This window comes from Epinephelus fuscoguttatus, linkage group LG5 (assembly GCF_011397635.1).
Source record: "Epinephelus fuscoguttatus linkage group LG5, E.fuscoguttatus.final_Chr_v1".
Lineage (NCBI taxonomy): Eukaryota > Metazoa > Chordata > Actinopteri > Perciformes > Serranidae > Epinephelus > Epinephelus fuscoguttatus.
This window is the reverse complement of record NC_064756.1, coordinates 43,767,863-43,784,916: the sequence shown is the minus strand read 5'-3', so window position 1 is coordinate 43,784,916 and position 17,054 is coordinate 43,767,863. Positions and strand designations below refer to the sequence as shown.

At 42.7% G+C, this 17,054-nt stretch overlaps 1 protein-coding gene across 8 annotated transcripts in view; it reads left to right on the top strand.

Annotated features, from left to right (window-relative positions):
- Window positions 1-17,054, top strand: part of usp32 (ubiquitin specific peptidase 32) — a 266,626-nt gene that overhangs the window by 170,991 nt on the left and 78,581 nt on the right. The gene's annotated exons all lie outside the window — the stretch shown is intronic.

Here is a 17,054-nt window from a genome sequence, read left to right as displayed (position 1 = left end):
AAAACTTTCTGTCTGGAATTATGGTGGATTTTGATCACTTCTTAATTTCCGGTGGCCTGAACATTCATGTGTGCTGTGAAACCAGTTCTCTGGTCAAAGACTTCTTGTCACTGATCGACTCCTTTAATCTCACACAGTGGGTCTCTGGCCTGACGCATGATAAGGGGCATACACTTGACCTAGTGCTGTCTCATGGTTTGTCTATCTGTGTCAGTGAAATTTGTAATAGTGCTTGTATTTCTGATCACTTTGCTGTTATATTTTCTGCTACTGTCCCCTGCTCTGTTGTCGCTGCTCGTCCACCTGCACGCTGTTTTCGTGCTACAAATTCCAGCACTACATTGCAATTTTCTACAACTTTTAATGGTTATATGCATTCTACTGTGGAGGGGTATGGTGCCCTTAGTGCTGAAGAGCTTGTTGCTCTTTTTAACTCCACATGCACTAGCATTTTGGACGCCATCGCTCCCTTAAGCATCAAACGCCCTAAGGCAATTTCTCAACCATGGATAAATGACTCTATACGTGCTCTCAGACGCTCTTGTAGGCGTGCTGAGAGAAGGTGGAAGAAGGACAAGTTGCATGTCTCCGTTGGGATTCTACGGGAGTGCTTATTGGAGTATCAGAAAGCGGTGAAAGCTGCTAAAACCGCTTACATCTCGCACCTTGTCTCAAACAACATTGATAAACCAAAGGTTCTGTTTAATGATTTAGATTCTCTTGTTAACCCACGTGATACTGCTCCCATTGTTCCAACTCCTGCTCTCTGTAATGATTTCCTCAACTTTTTGTCGAGAAAATCTCTGCTCTTCATTTTGTACCTTGTCTTGCTGAGCCTGATCCCTCTGACCCTCCCATGTGCCCAGCTGTTTTTGACCAGTTTGAGCCTATATCACTGTCCTCTCTGTCAGATATAGTTCGTGGGATGCGACCCACAAACTGCCTCTCAGACAGTATTCCCTCGCACCTTTTTAAAGAGGTTTTTGATTTTGTTGGATCTTTTATTCTTGTTCTGATTCATAACTGTTTTAGTTCAGGGTGTTTTCCTGCCCCTTTTAAACATGCTATAGTGCAGCCACTCATTAAAAAGCCCAGCCTGGACTCTCTGTTCTCTCCAACTTCAGGCCCATCTCCAAATTACCCTTCCTGTCCAAAGTAATTGCTGTACAGTTGCAATTATTTTTAGTACAAAATGATATCTATGAGAAGTTTCAATCTGGTTTTAGGTCTGGTCACAGTACTGAAACTGCTCTTTTAAGAGTGTTTAATGATCTTGTCTTAACTGTGGACTCAGGATGTGCCGCTATCCTGGTGACCTTAGATTTGACGGCTGCCTTTGATACTGTTGATCATAGGACCCTCTCATCACGCCTAGATCACCGTGTAGGCATTAAAGGTGCTGCCCTCAAGTTGCTACAGTCGTACCTAACCGACAGGAGTTTCTCTGTCCATCTAGGTGAATTCTCCTCAAATGTGGCCCCTCTTACCTGTGGGGTCCCCCAAGGCTCCATTTTGGGCCCTTTATTGTTTTCTTTATATATGCTGCCCCTAGGTTCCATTCTCCGTAAGCATAATGTTTCTTTTCATTGCTTTGCAGATGATGTCCAAGTGTACCTTCCTTTAAAATTAAAATGTAAGGACTCTCTGCAGCCTCTGTTAGCTTGTCTTAATGACATAAAAACTCGGATGGGCCTAAATTTCCTGAATCTAAATGATAATAAGACTGAGGTTATTGTATTTGGATATCCAGAATGTGTAAATGACTCTGTTGGTGCTCTGGGCCCCTTGGCTTCCAAAAACAGTTCTTTTATTAAAAGCCTTGGTGTCACTTTTGATAGTGCTTTTAAGTTTGACAGGCAAATTGGTTGTGTGGTCAAATGTGCTTTCTTTCAGCTTCGCCTGCTCGCCAAAGTAAAGCCCTATCTCTCACCCAAAGACTTGGAGAGAGTTATCCATGCCTTCATTACGTCTAGGCTTGATTACTGCAACTCTCTGTATGTGGGCTTAGATAAACGTTCTTTGCGGCGTCTGCAGCTAGTGCAAAATGCTGCTGCTCGCCTTTTGACCAGCACGGAAAAACGTGACCACATAACACCAGTTCTGGCCTCTTTGCATTGGCTTCCTGTCCGCTGCAGGATTGATTTTAAGATTTTGATGTTTGTTTTTAAGATATTGAATGGTCTGGCCCCCCAGTACTTAGTTGAACTCATCCATGTTCACACACCAGCTAGAGCACTGAGGTCATCAATTGAGTTGCTTCTAGATGTCCCGATATCTAGGCTCAAAACTCAAGGCGACCGAACCTTCGCGGTGGCTGCCCCAAAATTGTGGAACAGCTTACCACTGTATATTAGATCTGCCCAGACTCTTGAGATATTTAAGTCGTTGCTGAAGACCCATCTTTTCTCATTAGCATTTGACGCATGTTGAGCCGAACATTGCCGATGTATGGACTGTTTTTATTGAATTTTGTGCCTATTGTGCACTTTATTTTGTTTTCTATTGTTACTCTTAATATTTCTATGTACTGTGTGCTCTAATACTGCATTTTTCTATTTCTATAGTTGTATTTTAATACTTTAGCGCTTTCTAGATTGTACAGCACTTTGGCAAACCTCGGTTGTTTTAAATGTGCTATATAAATAAATTTGACCTTGACCTTGACCTTGTAGCTGTGCTCTCGCCGTGGAAGGCAATGGCTTCTTCTCTGGTTCAATTCTAGGTGAACCAGGCATGGAAAAGGGCTCATCAGCTGATGGACTAGTTGGCATAATTGCCTTGGGATGAAATCCGTTCAGGGGATGGATTAAGGGGTAGGGATGCACCGATCCACATTTTTTCACTTCCGATCCGATCCCGATACCTGAATTTGGATATCTGCCGATACCAATACTATTCCGATACCAGATCTCTGTTTGCTTTAATATTATTATTATCATTATTGTTGATTTTATATGAGGCTGTAATAAACTCCTCTCTACAGCCAAGTATGATATATACGTATGTATGCGTGTATGTACCAAAAGGCAACTTGAGGTAAGTATAAGGTCAGAAAAGCAGGAAATCCTGTTCACAGGAAAAATCCCATCCTGAAAACAAATATGCAAGTAGACACTACTATGTAGTAGTGTTGTCACAGTACCAAAATTGGGACCCACTGTACGATACCAGTGAAAGTATCGTGGTTCTAAGTAGTATCACGATACCACAGCGAAAATGAGGCAGATGTGCCTTTTGTCATTTATAAAAAGATGAATCACTTTTCTATAACACATTAATGATATTTCAGTGGAATAAATTACTTACTGACTTATTCATACTTCAAAAACAGCATCAATAAGTAATTAACATAGGGGGGATCAAAATAAAATAAATAAATAAAATAAAAATCAACCAGCCACCCTCCTCCCCTGACGGTCCCTTCATAAGTAACGAACAGTCCCTAAAGTGCGGTGAGGTTTGTGAACCGTTCCCTGCCACACAAAGAGAAATGTGAACGGCTCGTTTCTCCTCTGACACGCCACATACCTGTGTGCCGCCACACAGGTATTTAAAGGTAGTTAAAGTACTTTTGGGCAGTCATGACGCCAAGAAGAGGACATTATTGGACCTGGAGTCGGACTTCAGAGCTGTCGCCGGTAAGCCGTTCTTGCGCCGCGCAGCACTATGAGCCTCCGCCGTATTTGACAGGAATACATTCCCGTCTGTGTCTGTGACCCCCGTTCAACCCACAACCGGCAGGATTTGCCTTTAGTTTCTGCTGCTGGTTGAAATCTGTACTGGCACAGCGTGCTGAATCATTTATTTTGCATGCACAAAACTATTTTTAGTCGCAAATGCGAGTAAAATGCTCGCACCGTAGAGCTCTGTGGAAAACAAATCACTGTAGCATATATAAACAAATCGAACCTACAAGTAAAAAGAAATTAATAATAACTTTCACTGCTTAAAGATACTCAATAGCTCAGTTCGTACCTGAAATGTCACTGGATACAAACCACTGCAGCGGCATATCGAGTGCCAGGTGGACAGCGCGCACCGTTATTGGACACCACATGGACACTCAAGCTCTTGCGACTGGACTTTGATCTTATCCCACAGTAGTGGTACCTGAGGTACGTAGTACTACAGTACTCCAACATTATGGTATCATATGTACTGTCATGTTTTAGTACCTCGGTCAGTGCAACACTACTATCAATCAATCAATCAATCAATTTTATTTATACAGCCCAATATCACAAATCACAATTTGCCTCACAGGGCTTTACAGCATACGACATCCCTCTGTCCTTATGACCCTCGCAGCGGATAAGGAAAAACTCCCCCCCAAAAAAAAAACCCTTTAACGGGGAAAAAAAACGGTAGAAACCTCAGGAAGAGCAACTGAGGAGGGATCCCTCTTCCAGGACGGACAGACGTGCAATAGATGTCGTACAGAACAGATCAGCATAATAAATTAACAGTAATCCGTATGACACAATGAGAGAGAGAGAGAGAGAGAGAGAGAGATGCAGGTAATGACAGTAGCTTACAACAACATTATTGAAAGTAATAATATTATAGTTATGGTTCTGGCTACTGTGGTACAATATGTTGAAAGTATGTATTAATATCTGACAGTATACATGTGTGACAATAATCATATGTGTATAATAACAGTAGAAGTATGACTAATGACTAATGATGGCAGCAGCAGCAGGAGGCATCTGGCAGGACCACGGCAGCAGCACAACCACACATGTCACGCTGTCCAGGCACCGCTGTGATATGAGTTAATCTGAGAGACAGTGGAGCACAAAGGCTCCGGAGAAGAAGCCGAGTTAGTGACATCCAGAATGGCCGGGTTAGCTAGATGCAGTAATAGAATACGAGAGAGAGAGAGAGAGAGAGAGAGAAGAAGAAGAAGCAATCATCATATCATTCCAGCAGACAACGTGAAAGCACAGACGTGGCTCGTGGATCAGAAATTTCTGATCCGTGAATTACGTTGGTATCAGAACCCGATACTGATACTGGATCGGATCGGCCCCATCCCTATTAAGTGGCAGCCAATCCCACTCGGAGTTCTCGGTTCCTGAGGGGTCACCTTGCAGCAAGTCCAGTTGTGAGGAGGCTGGCCCTGCCTGGGATGTGGCCTGCCTGCGCCATGTTCTGAGACGAGGTCGGCACCATGCTGTTTGGGCACATCCACTGGAGGTTTCCTTCTTGGCTTGGGCCTGGTTGGGCTGGCCTACAAGAGTTGAGGGTGTTAGGAGTTGGGTCGAGGGCTCCTTGTTCTGGTGCTGTATCGAATGTTGCAGGTCTCCACCCTTGTGTAGTCATTCCTGGGTATGGGGCTCTTATCATAGGCGGGTTTCCCTGCTGTCGATCCCCGGTGGGGTTGAAGTTAATCTGGTCTGGAGGCAGGGTCAGTGGTGGCTGCTCTGGTGGGGGTGTGTAGATCATTTGTGGGGGCGTTGGGGTGTAGTGATATCAGTGGGCTTCCATCCGGGCACCTCCTGGGAGTACATACAGGGTCTAATAGGTGGCACAGGTTGTTGTTCGGTGTAGACCGGACAGTACTGCACAGCCAGGAGCCCTTGTTGATAGAACCGCCCTAGGGTCAGGTGGTATGGGTTATGGGCCCCCCATTTGTCAGCCATATTCTGCACTTATCTAGATGTTACAAAAGACACTTTTAATTCAATTACTCGAGCAAAGCTTACAGCTGGGTAGTTGTTAACTTGGTATGGAAACAGCAAGGGTTTCTTCTATTCCATGGCACATGGTGGTGTATGCCTATCCTATCTACGTCCTCTTATATATTCTCATATTCTCCTCCTCCGGCTTCAGTCATTGGCTCATACATGTTATTCATTAATTTTTGGGGGGACCTTCATATGGGGTGTTTTGCTTTTGCAGCTCCATTGCTGCGACAGGCCTGTTGATCTACTAACACAGCAAATTGTTCTGTTACTGTCCTCAGGGCTCTCTTAATCATAAGTTGTACTAGGGGAAGGATACAGCAAGTAATCACAAGGAATGTCAGCACAACCAACCCAAGCAGTATCCCCAATGTTTGCAAAATCTTTCTTGGAGATAGACTCTGCAACCAGTCCAGCAAGGATGTGGTTTTGGTGTTCCAATTAGAATGTTGTACATGTTGGTCTCTTAACATACATATGCTCTCTAAGGCCTTGGTTAGGTTGCCATCTTCACCTGTGTTCATGGGAAAGGCGGTACAGCACTCTTCCCCAAATACATCACAGACACCCTGGCCCTCAGCTAGCATTGAAACCTGGGGTTGTTCTTATTTTCTTCTATTAATGCTGAGTAATAGTTTGCTTTGGCATTGCGGAGGCCCCTCTTATACGTTTTGAGACTTTGTTCCCAGACTAAACAAGATTCTTCCAGTTTTGTTAATCACCAATTCCTTTCAAATTTTTGCGATATTTGTTTTAATTTTTGGGTTTGAGAGCTGTACCAAGGAGCTAACTTTCTTTGCTTCGTTAACTCAAGGTGCTACAGAGTCATTGTTCGCAGCGAGCCTGCAGCGCTATCGACGAGATGATCAATTCGGGAGTTTAAAGTCGGTACGGGAAACCTCTGTTACAGAAGGACATGGTATTAAATTTAACGTCGATGGAATCTTTGCCTTAAATTTTGTGACAGCATTATCTGATAAACATCTAGTATACATGACTTCAACACAACGTCACTCACTGCCGTCACAACGGCCACGCCCCCTTTTAGGTGAAAGTTTTGAACTCGACCCAGGAGAGACGCTAGTGGTAGCTAGGAGTTCATAATGCCGAATCGGAGGTCCGGCGTAACCGGGTGTCATTGCCACCAACATGAATAACAATCTTCTTCAATCTACGTTTAGCCTTAGCCAGCAGTTTTAAATTTGACTCGATGTCACCCGCTCTGGCCCCAGGGATACAGTATCTCACATAAGTGAGTACACCCCTCCCATTTTTGGAAATGTTTCATAATATCTTTTCATGGGACAACACTATAGAAATGACTCTTTGCTATAACTTAAAGTAGTCAGTGTACAGCTTGTATAGTAGTATAGATTTACCTTCCTCTGAAAATTACTCAAAACACAGCCATCAACATCTAAACTGCTGGCGACATAAGTGAGTACACCCCACAGTGAACATGTCCAAATTGTGCCTAAAGTGTCAATATTTTGACAATCTGAAAAGAACTTAGTGCCTGAAAATAATTACTTAGATCATTTTGAAAAAGTTGCTCATTAAGAGACTTAAATTTTAAAATTACATTAACATTCATTAAGAGACAAAATCCTTTTCTTGGTTTATAATGTGAAGAATTATAAAAGACATTGACGGTGACGATGTGTTGTTGAATGTTTGCATCAAAAGTTTGTATAGCCCACTTAGTGTGATGATGTGCGTGACTGAGAAACCTATTCAGATGGAAACACTCACCCATTCAGAGGGAATGAAATAGTCATGAAATTCGTTAGTTTAAAATATGAAGAATTGTAAAATGTCACTTCCATGAAGCTGCTCAGACCTCAGCGGTAAGGCAGTAAAAGGATACAACATAATGCTATAAGCATGTGATAAATAGAGGAGCCGAGGAGTCATTTTCAGACTATGTGAAACAGCTGAATGAGCGGCGCTTTGTGAAGTATGGCTTCCATGAATCTGTTTAAACAGACAGTGACAGATCAATGAGGTGAAGCCGTAGCCTTATGTTATTTATATGATTTACACCACAGCATGTCATTTCTGTACATGTTTGCATGTTTACAATTCTCCTCTGCTCTCTGTATCGCGCACCGCAGAGTCGTGTTGGCAACCATGCGCCGCTCCACACTGACGCGCCTCTGCTACCGTACAGTCGCAGATGTGTTGCAGCATGACACGATCCATCAGACACGCGCTCAAATGGTCATCGATATTATGGCGTGCATGTGCTTTTGGGGCAGCTACTTCAGTCAAGATGTACTGTGACTGCGCTCTCAGAGAGATGTTAGAGTTTTATTGTGACAAAGTTACAAGCATTTGAAAATGGCAGGAGGGTAAAAATGACCTCTTGGCGGTTCTAGTGTTAATAAATAGTAATAGACATTTTATCACAAATTACTCTTGCATCAGATCTTGTGAAAATCGCTCCCATGAATCTGTTTAGACAGACAGCGACAGATCAATGAGGTGAAGCCGTGCTGCGTGCGGCAGGCAGTGCGTTGTACAGTCCCAGCGTCAAAATAATAATAAAAAAAGAAAAGATCTATGTAATCATTTCTAATATTCACAAGCTGTTTTTATCAAACAAAAGATTCTGCTTCAGTCCATATTTGTTGGCGTGTAGTCTTTGAAAAACAACATTTTCGCTGAGGTTAGAAAAAATCCTCTTGTCTTTCGCACATACTGTAAACAGAGTGGGGTGGTGTAACATCAGTCTAACAGCACCATAAATCACATTTATATAGCCATAATAATGGTATTATATATATATGTATATATATATATATATATATATATATATATATATATACATATATATGTGTGTGTATATATATATATATATATGTATATATCCACTCCCATGTTGTTGATATATGGCTTTCACTTTGCATGGCAGGGTTTTCCCTGCATAGAAAATATTTTTGGTGGCCGCCAAAGCTGTTTTAGCCCTCCGCCAATGGAAAATCCCTTCCGCCAAAGAGGGGTGTGGGAGCGGGGATGGGAGGGAAAAAAATAAATCAATTCAAAAGGGAGTCTTAAAGGGATAGTTCGACATTTTGGCAAATTCGCCTATTGCCGTAATCCCTATAGTCATATGAGTAGGTACATTACCTCTAATTATCAGTGCCTGTTGTTCTGAGATCGGTGGGACAGAGCTGCCTGCTGCTCGGAGCACAAAATCGAGGTGAACCGTACAGGTCCCTCTCTCCCTCAGAACTAATCAAATACACCATCAAATGACTCCAAAACGCTCTAGTGGACAACTTGTAGCTTACACATCCACCACACTATGAAATAATTATGTAATATTACGAGACAGAGTTGTTTTGAAGCCAAATGCACAGCCGGAACTACATTCCAGACATACAGTACTTGCTGGGTGGAGTGATTTTAAACAGCTTATGTTTAGTTCAGTTTCTCCCGTCATCAAAACAACAAGTTTGTTGAGAAGAAGCCAGAATATACAGAGGAAGAGTTACAGGTTTTGGAAGAAGAGAGAGCAAGAAGAGAGGCTGAGGCTGCCGAGCAACCAGGGGAGCTGAGGGGAGACCCAGAGCCGGCATGGATTGGTGGTGTAAATGTGTGGCTTATTGGCCACTTTATTAGGTACACCTGTGCAATCTAATACAATCCGAAACAACAGCTCTGCCACACATTCTACATTTACAAAGCTTTTACATTTTCAGTTTTTGTTGACATTGTCAGAAAGGTGATTATTTTACTATACATATTATTGAGGTTGTAGTGGGTGTTGCTGGTGTGCTGGAGTGCAATATATTGAAAAGTGTTCCTAATATTTTGTCCCCCTCAATTAGACAAAATTAGGAGGCCACCCCAGTATACCACCACCATTCACTATGACCTCAATAATAAACAAAGTAGAATCATCACAAATCTCATGGTATAGCCGTTCTGCTGGATTGCATTAGATTACACAGGTGTACCTAACAAAGTGGCCAGTGACTGTATGTTACATACATATGTTGATGGTGGGATGGGACGAGAGTACGCCTCAAAATAATCGTCGGAACACGGGGAGAACATACTAACTCCACACTCATTAATCACCACAACTCCCGAGGGAACAAGTCAAGTCAAGTCAATTTATTTATATAGCACATTTAAAAACAACAGAAGTTGACCAAAGTGCTTCACATAACACAGAAATTATCAATCGAAAAACAACAAAACAAAGCAAAAGTCATAAATAAGAAGATATAATAAATTAGTAAAGAGCGATCGGACAACCAACAAATAAAACATAGAATCGAATATACACAAGAGCCTATTTACACGATAATAATTAAAAGGCTAAAGAAAAAAGGTGAGTCTTCAGACGTGCTTTGAAGACTTCGATGGACGGGGAAGTTCTAATATTTAGTGGCAAACTATTCCACAATTTTGGGCCAACAACTGAAAATGCACGATCACCTTTGGTTTTTAACTTGGTGTGTGGAATGAGGAGCAGTGATTGGTCAGCAGATCTAAGGGATCTGGAAGTGGAATAAGGGATGACCATATCAGAAATGTACCCTGGTGACAGTTCATGCAGTGCTTTAAAAACAAATAAAAGGATTTTAAAATCAATTCTGTACTTCACTGGTAACCAGTGAAGAGAGGCCAGTACAGGGGAGATATGGTCTCTCTTCCTGGTACCAGTGAGGAGTCTTGCTGCTGCATTTTGAACCAGCTGCAGGCGTGAAAGTGTTGACTGACTGAGTCCAGTATAAAGGGAATTGCAGTAATCGATGCGAGAGGAAATAAATGCATGGAGTAGGGTCTCTAAGTCTTTGGCGGATAGTAGTGATTTAACTTTTGCTATTGATCTTAAGTGGTAGAAGGCAGTGCTAACAACTGAATTTATTTGTTTGTCGAATTTTAAACCAGAATCAAATATGACACCAAGATTTCTTGCATGGGATTTTACATTTTCTGACAAAGGCCCGAGGGCATCAATTATTGACGTGGGGCAGTTTGCAGGGCCGAAGATTAAGATTTCTGTTTTGTTTTGGTTCAGCTGGAGGAAGCTTTTTTCCATCCAGGTTTTTACATCCTCAATGCAATTTAAAAGGGATGAGACACTGCATGGATCACAGGGTTTCAGAGGGAGGTAAAGCTGGGTGTCGTCAGCATAGGAGTGATAAGAAATGTTATGTTTTTTAAAAATAGACCCCAGAGGCAACATGTACAATGAAAATAAAATAGTGCCTAAAATAGATCCTTGAGGTACTCCGCAGGGGATTGGAGCAGAAGACAACGACACATTTCCAATTTTGACCGAGGCTGATCTGTCCTGAAGGTAGGAGGCAAACCATTTAAGGGCCTGGCCTTGAATGCCAACAACATGCTTAAGGCGATCCAGGAGGATCGAGTGATCAACTGTGTCGAATGCTGCCGACAGATCTAACAAAATTAAAACAGAGTGATTTCCTGAATCTAAAAACAATGACAAATCATTTGTCACCCTCAGGAGAGCAGATTCTGTACTGTGATGTTTCCTAAATCCTGACTGAAATTTATCGAGTGTGTTTGATTGATCCAGAAAGTTGATAAGTTGCGAAAAAACTACTTTTTCAAGGATTTTGGATAAGAAGGAGAGCTTTGAAATTGGACGGTAATTATTAAGAACAGATGGATCTAAGTTGGGTTTTTTGATCAGAGAGTGAATGACAGCATGTTTAAAACAATTTGGTACACAGCCATTGATCAAAGAGCTATTTATCATTGTTAAAATACTTGGCCCAGTGGTGTCCAGGACTTCCTTAAAAAGACGTGAAGGTAAAATGTCTGAGGGAGAAGTGCTAGGGTTCATGTTTGAGATTATCTGTGTCAAAGAGGAGAGAGAAATTGGTACAAAATTGTTGAGAAATGAGGAACATGAGCCTAATTCTGATGGATTGAAGGAGGGTGGAGAGATCTGAGATCGTATATTGTCAATTTTGCTAATAAAGAATTTTAGGAAATTTTCACAGGTATCCGGTGTTGTTTCATGATATTCTGTGACTACAGGGTTAAGAACTGTGTTTATTGTAGTAAATAAAACTTTAGGTCTATGGGCATGTTTGAGAATGATGTCCGAAAAATATTTAGTTCTCTCTGCTTTGGCACAGTGTTGATAGTTTGCCAGACAGTCTCTCAGATGTTGGTAAGACACTTGGAGCTTATCTTTTTTCCATTTACGCTCTGCTCTTCTACAATCCTGCCTAGCTGCACGAGTCGTGGAGTTTAGCCAGGGCTGAGTTTTAATCTTCGGTTTCCTGATTTTGTGAGGGGCAATTGAATCAAGAATATTTGTGCAAATGAAGTTGAAACGTGTGACCAATTCTTCTGTGTCCAGACCAGCAGGGGGAGCTATACTGACAGCAGAGGAGAAAGCATCTGAGAACTGTTTGGCAGTGAGAGGGGTAATAGACCTGGAATAGTTTCCTGGCCGATTGGGTTTTGGAGTTTGGGAGGGAAGAGAGGTGGAAAACATAATGGGCCAGTGATCAGATAAACTAATGTTATTTATCTGAATACTGGAAACCGGGACACCAAGAGTTAAAATAAGGTCAAGAGTGTGGCCGTGTATATGAGTAGGACCCATGACTGACTGAGTAAGATTGAAAGAGTCTATTAAATGTCTAAAATCCCGACCAAGTGAGTTTGATGAACAACAGATATGAATATTAAAATCTCCTAAAATTAGGAGGTTATCAGATTTAGTAACCATAGCAGATAAAAAATTGGAGAATTCATCAATAAAAGCCTTGTTGAATTTAGGGGGTCGGTATATAAATGCACACAGTACTGGAATAGACTGTTCAATCTTAAACAGCAGTGATTCGAAGCTTGTGTATTCATCAGTTGACATGGGTTTACAGGTAAAAATATCACTAAAAACCACAGCCAGGCCCCCACCATGGCCAGTCAGCCGTGGTGAGTTAAGAAGGTTGTATTTTGGGGGACATAACTCAGAGAAGGAGCTGAGTTCACCAGGTCTTTGCCAAGTTTCAGTAAGAAATAAAAAGTCTAAGTTATGGGTTAAAATAAAATCATTTAAAATGAATGACTTGTTTGTGAGTGACCTGACATTTAAAAGCGCCATTTTTGCAAGACATGGTGTCTGGAGAGTGTGCAGAATAGTTTCCCTATAACTGGATGAAATATGGATAAGATTACACACGTTTGGTGCAGTGGAGTGACTGTGCTTTAAATGGGGCCTATTTCTAATAACAACTAGAGTGACAGAGGAGCTGACAGTAGGACAGTAGGGGGAGCTGGTGATGGTTGTTGGCTGTGATGAAAACGTAGAGGAAGAGGGGGAAACTGGATTGTGATTGTGAGTGACATCAGGTGTAAATAGTCAGACACGAGAGGCATAGTGCACAACATGTTGAATGTTTACAGACAGCATTTGAGAGCCCAGTTTGTTTGGGTGGATCCCGTCCTTTCTAAAAAAAGACCAGCGATTCCAAAAGAGATTAAAATTGTCAATAAAAGCCATATCGTGAGCCCTGCAGGAGTACTGAAGCCAAAAGTTGAGGTAGAGGGCTCTGGAGAAGCGGCCAGCACCGCGGGACAGTGGAGCAGTGGGTCCGGAGATGAAGATTGTCTTACCAGTTTGTTTTAAAAAGTAAAAAAGGTTGTTAAAGTTTACCTTAGTCACTTCAGACTGGCGAAGGGCAGAGTCAACAATACCTACATGAATAATCAGACACTTAATGGAGGACGGGAGTGACGGCAGAATGCTTTTGAGCTTTTCCAAGATGACAGGGACAGTGGCACCAGGAAGGCAGAGGGTGGTTGCGTTGAAAAAGCGTACATTCCTGATTATGGAATCTCCAATTATGAGTGTGGTGGGAGAGAAAAGTGGCTGAGGGGATGCCGGCTGAGCGCCGTCAGAAGGATGCAGCGGAAATTGAGTGACCTCGGAGCGAGGCAAACTCACCGGCTGAGAATGGGCGGGTTGGACAGGCGAGAGCTGCGGTGAGAGGACACGGTTCAACTCCGGAGGCTGCTCCTTCGGTGGCTGCGGGCGAAGAAGACCGCCCGAGCGGCTGTTTACGGCCTCCCTCAGCAACCTGCGTCGGTAGGAGGAGGATTTCCCCAGCTGTTTGTTCTGCTGACCCTTGATGGACCGGACAGCCGTCTGATCAGTACCAGCGACGGGTGGAGGGGAGACGGCAGGCGGAGAGTAAGCAGCAGCACTAGATGCAACCAGCGAGGAGGTCGGGTCGGATGGTGTCGGGGCCGCGGGGGCATCTGCCGGGTGAACCGGCGCCTCAGCAGGCAGGATCCCGAAGCGGTTTGAGAGCTCCATGCTGGGGTGTGATCCTCCACCCGAGTCTCTCCGACATCCGTCCAGAGCGGCAGGTGTGCAGGCCGGTTTGGTGTGGAGCTGAGGACTGGGACCTTGGGCTTAGCACCAGTTCTGATCCAAGAATCCTCTGGCCGGGCCAGAGAAGTCGCCGGCAGCAGAGACACCTCTGGGCCCCTGGTCTCAGCAGCAGCTGCGGCAGCCTCACCACCACACGCCACCATCACCACCGGTCCACATCCAGACTGATCACTCTCCACATTTGATGGACAAGCACCAGAGGTGCCGTTGTCGACAACGGTACCAACACCGGCACTGGTTGAAGGCAACCACAGGAGAGTGTCAGCAGAGTCTGAAAACAGGGCCTGTGACAGCCGGGACGACGGTGACCGGACCAACTGCGGGGCAGAGAGAGTAGACGCCTGCAGACAGGAGATCCGTTTCGACTGGGCAGTAGCGACAGACATGAAGCTTTCAATCAGTTTGTCCTTTTCTCGGATTTCAGCTTTCATGCGGTGGATCTCATCTCTCAACTGTGAGTAGTTTAAAGCGCAGTCCTTACACACAGCCATGCTAACTACAAATCTCACTATCAGCAGACAGCCTAAAACATCCCCATATCTTAACAAAAGTAGAATATTTACCCTTAATCATAGAAGTAAGTTTTTCAAGGGCAATAGAGTGTGACAGTCCAGTAAGCCAGACTTGTAAACTTGGTCTAAATGTAGATTTCCAGTATCTGGCAATGGTGTTTTGCTGGTAATAAGCAGTAGAGTGCCATTTTCTTACCGCTACAACAACAACAACAACATAAAATGTTCCCTAGCAGTCTGTTTATTCCCAACAATGAGAAATAATGCCAGTCACTTCACTATATGCTCTGGGCAAGCACTTATCCATAACATAACCACAACAATATTTGCATTTTAGCCTTATTTACCATGCTTGGGTTGTAAGCTAATGTTACTCAACATGGAGGTAACGTTACAGCAGAGAGATTGCTGAGCAAAATACACAACGATCACTTACCATGTCTGCTCGTTTTGTGATGCCGATAGATGGTATGACAGTATCTTTCAAGAAAAGTGTTTGAACCATTCCTGAGCTTCTGCACTCAATCCTTTCACTGTAGTCCTATGGTAAAAAATGGTTGGAGTAAACAAACATTTTCCGGATCATTTCCACAGGCGTGTTGGGGTTGATGTCCAGCACAAATAGCCATTGTTTCATCCTGTCTATATTTTTGGTATGTACTACGTGAAACTTCACTCTGCTCCGTGTCTTCGGCTTGTTACCGCAACCTTTTACAATACATGTGTAAACCATAATTTACAACAACACTCTGTAAACTTTTCTCAAACTTTCTGGTGCGTCCAGCTGACGATACCACAAATGCAAGGCTGCTAGCAATAACTACGGCACTATCTCAGGTGTGCACTGTGTCACTCCGCCCAGTGGTTTACTCAAGAAAGTAGTTCTGAGTATTTGCTTCATGTGTTGTAATGTTACTTAATTATACATTATTATTTCATAGCGTGGGGAATGTGCAAGCCATGTGTTTTCCACTAGAGCATTTTGGAGTCATTTGATGGTGTATTTGAGTAGTTTTGAGGGAGAGAGGGCGCTGTACCGTTGACCTCCATTTTGTGCGCTGAGCAGCGGGCAGCTCTGTCCCACCGATCTCAGAACAGCAGGAACTGACAATTAAAGGTAATGTACCTACTCGTATTACTATAGGGATTATGGCAATAGGCGAATTTGCCAACATGTCGAACTATCCCTTTAAGTTGCATTTGTAGATGCAGTGATGAACTGTGTTTACTGACAGTCGTTTTCCAAAGTGTTCCTGAGCCCAAATAGTGATATGCGTTATACAAAGTTGGTGGATTTTGATGCAGTGATACATGAGAAGTCAAAGGTCACAGGCATTCGGGGTTGGTTTTCAGCTTTGCCCCTTCGTGCAAAGATTTCTCTGGATTTCTTAATCTTTTGAGGAAATTATGGATTGTAGATGGTGAAATCCCTTTTCACAACTTGAAAATGTATTTTTTTTCTTAACTTGTGGACAACTGAGCCTTTAGAGGATGCCCTTTTCTTACCTAATTATGATACTTTAATATGTTACCAGTTCACCTGTTTTCCCATGGTCATGTTACAAACTAGTGTTTTTTAAGCATTCTACACCTTTCCCAGTCTTTTGCTGCCCCTTCCCTACTTCTTTGGAAGGCATTGCAGGCTTTAAATACAGATTAAGTGTAGGGACTACTATCAATGAAAAAATATGCTAAGAGGCTAAGTAGGCTCATAATGGTGATTAGTTCAAAAAAATTCATGCTGAAGCCCAGAGATGTGTTTTATGGTGGTTTATTAAACAAACAACTGGGATAACTAAGGCAAAACAAAATGAAACATTACATTACAATGAAATATTACATTATGTGATAGTGCTGTCAACAGAAAATATCTGAGCCAAAAACTCACCCCCTTTGTCTAAGTGCTGCCATGGTACTGAATTAACAGGTAGAATGATGTTGAACCACACCCAACAACAGAGTTTAAATACACATTCTGGTCAATCAGTCAATCAGTTTTATTTATAAAGCCGAATATCACAAATAACAATTTGCCTCAGAGGGCTTTACAGCATACGACATCCCTCTGTCCTTTGGACCCTCACAGCGGAGTGTATGGTGTATATTGACAAAAAATTAAAAGTTTATCAGTTTCAACATTAAATATGTTCTCTTTGTACTGTACTCAGCTGTATATACCTCAAAAAAGATTTGCAATTCATTGCATTGTGTTGTAATTTATGTGGTTGGTTGTTGAGGTTTTCTGTCTTGTCACTTTGGTATATGTAGGTTGATGATTGTAAGCTGCACCGTGTCAGTCACTTAAACTTCAGTTCATTCAGGTCCAGTGTACTCACAGTGGAAAGCATATATAGAGACCAAATCACTCACACAATAATAGAAGCTGGATTTCACTCCAGTGTTTACCCCTTTGCATGATGTCTAAATCTATTTGTATATAGTGCCTATCAGCAGAAA